This window comes from Hylobates moloch, unplaced genomic scaffold (assembly GCF_009828535.3).
Source record: "Hylobates moloch isolate HMO894 unplaced genomic scaffold, HMol_V3 SCAFFOLD_2, whole genome shotgun sequence".
Taxonomy (NCBI): domain Eukaryota; kingdom Metazoa; phylum Chordata; class Mammalia; order Primates; family Hylobatidae; genus Hylobates; species Hylobates moloch.
In genome coordinates this window covers 142,566,846-142,572,845 of record NW_026652277.1, presented here as the reverse complement: position 1 = coordinate 142,572,845, position 6,000 = coordinate 142,566,846, and positions in this window count along the sequence as shown.

The following is a 6,000-nucleotide window of genomic DNA, read 5'->3' as shown; positions in this document are numbered from 1 at the left end:
GTCAGTGGCAGAAGACAAAATTTATGCTCATAAATTTTATGGATCAGGAATTTGTTCAGGACATAGAATTTTTGTCTCTGCTTCATGATATCTAGGTCTCAAATGGAAGATTTAAAGAACTGGTTGGAGGGTGCAGGGAAAGGAGGGGATTCTATAGCTGGGAGCTGGGGTCATCTGAGAGCTTAGTCATCCACCTGGCTATTGGCAAGGACCTTAGCAGGGGGATCTTGACCAGAGCACACACGGGGCCTCTCCGTGAGGCCTGGACTTTCTCATTGCTGGGTTCCAGGTATGAGAATTCTGAGAGAGAAAGAGGCAGACAGAAGTTGTATCATGGTGTTGCTTCTACTGTTTTGTTCTGAAGGTAGTTGCAAAGTTATGGCCAGCTTGAAAGGGAAGAGAAAATAGAATCCACCTCTTTATGGGAGTGAGTCAAGTTTCTGGGGAAGCTCATATGGAACAAAAGTGTTGTTGCAGCCATTTTTGTGGAAGACAATCCACTCATTCTAAGGAATGAGTAGAAATCAACAGAGCCAAGAAGGAGGGAGTGAGAAGGGACAAGGAGGAAGGGCATTCTCATAGAAGGAAAGTGGACTGCAGGCTTTGTGTGAGGAGAGTGAGTGGCTGTATGCCTTGAAAGCAGAGAACCAGCATAGAAGGCAAGATAGTGATTGTGATGTTGACAGGGCCAGGACATGTAGGGCCTTGCAGACAGTATTAAGAATTTTGCCTTTATTATAAAAGAACTGGGAAGCCTTGAAGCACTTTAGGTGGAAGTGACTGTGTGTATGTGTGTGGGATGTGGTGGTGAATGTGGGGATAACCTGATTTGCATTTTAAAGGTATTACTTTGATGACAGTGGAGTATAGACTGGGGGCAGATGAGGATGGATGTCATGTTAACAGGTGAGTGTGATGGGCCTTTTTGTAACTTAGATCTGAGAAGTGATGAGAGAGATGGAGATAAATAGAGCACGTTGAACATGGTCAGAACATAAAACTGTCAGAAATTGGTAACCTAGAACCTGGAAACGCTGGTTTTGGGGTAACATCAAGAGTGGATTTCAGTTTTAGGTACCTTTCAAACATCCAAATGCGAATATCCGTTTGTGATGTCAGGAGATCAACAATATTTCTTTAGGCAATATCCAATACATTTTTTTGTAGTTTAATACCACCTTAAGAACTGGAAACTCTAGACTTCCTTAAATTCCTCTCTATCATATCAAGAGTTTCCTACTTAATGATTTCTTTATCCAATAAGTATATAGTGAGTACCATATGTACCAGTTACTGTTCTAAGTGAAGGACACTGTTGAAAAGATATCAATGTTTCTGTCCACATGGATCTTACATTCTAGTGGTGGAGACAGTCAATTCTCATACAAATAAATGATAATTGTAAGTGCTATGAAGAGAAAAGGAAAGGCAGGTGTGGTACTAAGAGTGACGGGCAGCAGCCGTTTTAGATGGCATGGTCATGGAAGACATCTTTGAGATGTTTGATTAGAAGACTTGATTGAAGTGAGAGTATCAGCAAGCAAATATCTGAAGAAACAATGTTTGAGGCAAAGGGACAGCAACCATAAGAATCTGAAGTGAGAGTGTTCTTGAGGTATTTGAGAAAGATCGAGGGAGTCAGTATGACTGGAGAGAATGTGGTAGTAAATGAGGCCTGATATAGATATCCTCGAGCTAGCTCACAGTAGGTCCTTTAAGTCATAGTAAAGGACGTTGATTTTATTCTGGGTGTAATAGAAAGCTACCAAAGAGTTTTGTGGAGGAGACTGACATGATCCAAGTTATATTTTAAGTGGATTCTTCTGGCTGCTATGTGAAGAACTATCTATTATATATATTATTATAATAGATGGGGCCAAGAGTGGAAGCAGGAGACATAATATAATTATATATTAATATTTAATAATTATATATATTTAATAATTATTAAATATTAAACTTTAAACTGTACCCCTTCCAATCTGACCATTCTCAGCATCTCTGCTTCTATCACACTGACCCAAGGCACTAGTTTTTACCTTTCTTGTGTCACCACAGTAGTCTCCTAACTAGCTTTCCTGCTTCTACTCTTGGCCCCATGTATTATAATAATAGATATATAGTAGATAATTGGCCCCATCTATTGGCTATTGATTATTATATTAAATGTATTATATATTTAATACAATTATATGTAAATTAAAAAACATATCATTTAATATATACTATTAAATATATAATATATTCAATTATATGTAATATATTCTAGATAGTTGGATAATAATTATATATTATATTTTATTATAATATATTAAATATATATACTTATATAATTGATAACCAATAGATGGGGCCAATTGTCTACTATATGTCTATTATTATAATACATGGGGCCAAGAGTAGAAGCAGGAAAGCTAGTTAGGAGACTACTGTGGTGACACAGGAAAGGTAAAAACTAGTGCCATGGGTCAGTATGATGGAGGCAGAGATGCTGAGAATGGTCAGATTGGAAGTGGGGGGTACAGCTTAAAGTGGAACCTACAGAGAAGGCTCTCTCTCCAGGTCATAATGTGACTTTGTTGTTTCCAGCTCTCCCAGCCAGGCTCACTGTCCCCATTGGGCTGGTCTGATTTGCTCCTCAGGCCATTTTGGCTCATCTCCTCTTGCTCACTTGGTTTATAAAATGTCGCCTGAGCTAGTATGGGCAAGAGAACATTGAGAATCTGTGTGGTATGATTAGCATTAAGCTCTGGTAAGTGGCTTAATGATTTTCACCACTGTGGGACTCTTAGAAATTCAAAAACTGGAACTGGCTTATCCAGGTTTGCATAATAAAAGATTAACTGTCTCCTCTCTTAAGGCATTTGCTCCTTTTCTTATGACACTCTTTAAACATTTTACTCATCTTTGCTGTCCTTTGTGCTTTATTCTGAAAAAATTGTCCTTTAAATCTGTAAAATGCTTCCAGCTTTTTTGGACTCAAGAAAGGATTTTAATATTAAATGAAAGAACAAACAAATGAATTTTTAAGTAAATAAACTATTCTGACTTAGAGGGTTTGGAGTAAAGACCTACCAAAAAAAAAAAAAAGAAACAATTATTTATCTTGCAGAGGAAAGCTTCACAAGGCTTCTTTTTTTTTTTTTTTTTTTTTTGAGACGGAGTCTTGCTCTGTCCCCCAGGCTGGAGTGCAGTGGCGCGATCTCGGCTCACTGCAAGCTCCGCCTCCCGGGTTCACGCCATTCTCCTGCCTCAGCCTCCCGAGTAGCTGGGACTACAGGCGCCCGCCAACACGCCCGGCTAATTTTTTGTATTTTTAGTAGAGACGGGGTTTCACCGTGTTAGCCAGGATGGTCTCGATCTCCTGACCTCGTGATCCGCCCGCCTCGGCCTCCCAAAGTGCTGGGATTACAGGCTTGAGCCACCGCGCCCGGCCCACAAGGCTTCTTAAAGCTTGTTTTTCATGTATATATGAAAAGGAATGATGCACTAATATTGATTTTCTTTGAACACAGGACCTAAGAAATTGGCTTGGGTATTTAACACAAATATCCAAGGACAAAAAATAAACACTTATTAGATAGAATTTCTGTAAATAGAAAATTGTGAAATATTGGAAAGAATCAAATGAAGGTAGTTGTGATTGGAACGTCTTAGATGGTTAAAATAATTTGCTTTCATGTGCCTGAGACTGCTTAATTGCAATTCTATGTGGAAAAAAGGATAGAATGAATGAATTAAATAAAAATATTTTTTACAATAAAATATATAATTGATATGTGGCTTTCCTATAAATTTTTTGAAAAACAAAAAAATTCAGTTTAAAAATGTTCAATGATAAAACTTTTTGTTATGTAATAAGATTATATCACATCGGAAGCAATTCGTAATGTGTTGTTTAAAGGAAAAAATAATGAGCAAACACAATGACAGGTCAAATTTATGACTCTTTCTTGTTTGTCGTTTCTATATTCCGCTTGAGGACTAGCGTTCAAATTGATTATAAGTAAGAATTATCAGTCCAGATTTAACTATCCACTATTGTAACCAGAATACATTTTAGGGTTAAAGATGAATAATTCAAGACCTATTTCTGGGAGCTTTTTTAACATTGCAACTGTCATCAGCAGGTGGAATTTAATAGCAACTGCATTAATCAGAAACTAACAAGGTAAAAATTGCTTCCTCTCTAGATACAGAAAATTTTTCTCATTTGCAGTAGCTTTTTTTCTTTTAAAGGGAGACATCATTCAGAGTATTTTTATTTAGTACCTAGCAGGTAGAGCAAAGTAGTTGAGAGCCTGCCACATGAGAGGTAGAATGTATGCTTATGGATCAAAGGTGGACTCACAGCAAAATATACTCCATTGGGCTATTAGAGAGGCTTATCTGCATTGCTTGTCACTTCACATACACAGTTCCTCACATACACTCACACATCCCTACTGCTGCTGTTGCTAGCAGTTTTAATCAGGGACTGTCTAGCCAAGCACGACTTGCCTGCCTTGCACCCCCTGTTCTCCTCCTCTGGGGTTGACTGGAGCTCAGTACTGCCAAACTGTTGATTGAAAACTTCTTGAATGAACTTCTCAGATACTTCCATGACTTCCTGGTAGTCCTGGAAATGTAGTCCTAGAAATGTAGTCCTATAATGCCTGGTACAGTGCTCCTGGCCCTTGTAAGCCTGGACTAGACTGACCAGTCTGAGTGTAATTAACAATGCCCTTGCAGAAACAGGGCAACTGAGAGGTGGTGCTTGTGTGGATGAGTCTCCTGAGGACTGAACATTGTGCATCCACCTGTGTTTAGAAGGACCAATTGTAATGGTCAGGGTTTTCCAAAGCAACAGGGTCAATAGTATATGTATAGACTTATAGAAAGATATCTATTTTGAAGAATTGGCTCACACAACTATGGAGGCTGAGAAGTCCCAGGACCTGCCCTCAATAAGCTGGAGGCCCAGGAAAGCTGGTGATGTAATTCCAGTTCAAGCCCAAAAGCCCCAGAAACAGGAGCACCAATGTACCCCAGACGGGAGAAGATGGGTGTCTCAGCTGCAGTAAAAGGCAAATTCACCCTTCTTCTGGCTTTTTGTGCTGTTTGGGCACTCAATGAATTCGATGATGCTGGCCCACATTGACGAGGGTAAATCTTCTTTAATAAATCTACTGATTCATATGGTAATCTCTTTCAGAAATACCCTCACAGACACACCCCGAAATCATATTTTGCCAGCTGTCTGGGCATTCCTTAGCCCAGTCAAGTTGACATATAAAATGGACCATTCCATTTCATCAGTGTGAAGTGAGAGTAATCTTTGCGTGGCATTGCTGTGTTGTTACAAATGCCTATTGAGCTGAAGGGAGTGGTTTGTTACTCTGAGTTTTAAAAAGTAAACCTAGGTTAAAAACATACAAAAACATTGTGATATTTTCTTGATCTTATGATATTTGCAGTATGCATCCGGTTTTTGAATTTGTAATTTGTTTTGACTTTGTTTCTCAGTCTAAAACCTCTGAATAGAAGAGCAATGTGAGTTTAATGATATCTTAATCAGCTGTTTTATATTGTCAGTGAATTAATAGTAAAAGGAGGATAAAGAAAACAAGTCTGTTGCCTATTTCTCATGTTGAATTTGCAGAACTTTTTTAATTTCTAGTTTTAGGTTTTGCACATAACAAAAAAAGGTTTTATTAAGTAATAAAAATGGTGAGATAAGTTTTGTTTGTTAATGTAATATTGTTTTCATAGGATACAAATAGTAAAATCAAGGAAGCTATGTTATTTTGATAAAATTGAGATACTTAAATATCTGGATTTGGTGACAACAGTAAACTGACTGATTTGTTAAATAAAACCTTTGCCTTTAGTAGAGCTATAAAGTTAGTCATAAAGTAAATTATGGTTTAAAAAGATATCACTTACACAGCTTAAATTCAACTTGATTTAACCAAACATATTCTTCTTGACCTAAGACTCTATGAAAAATGTCTATCTGAT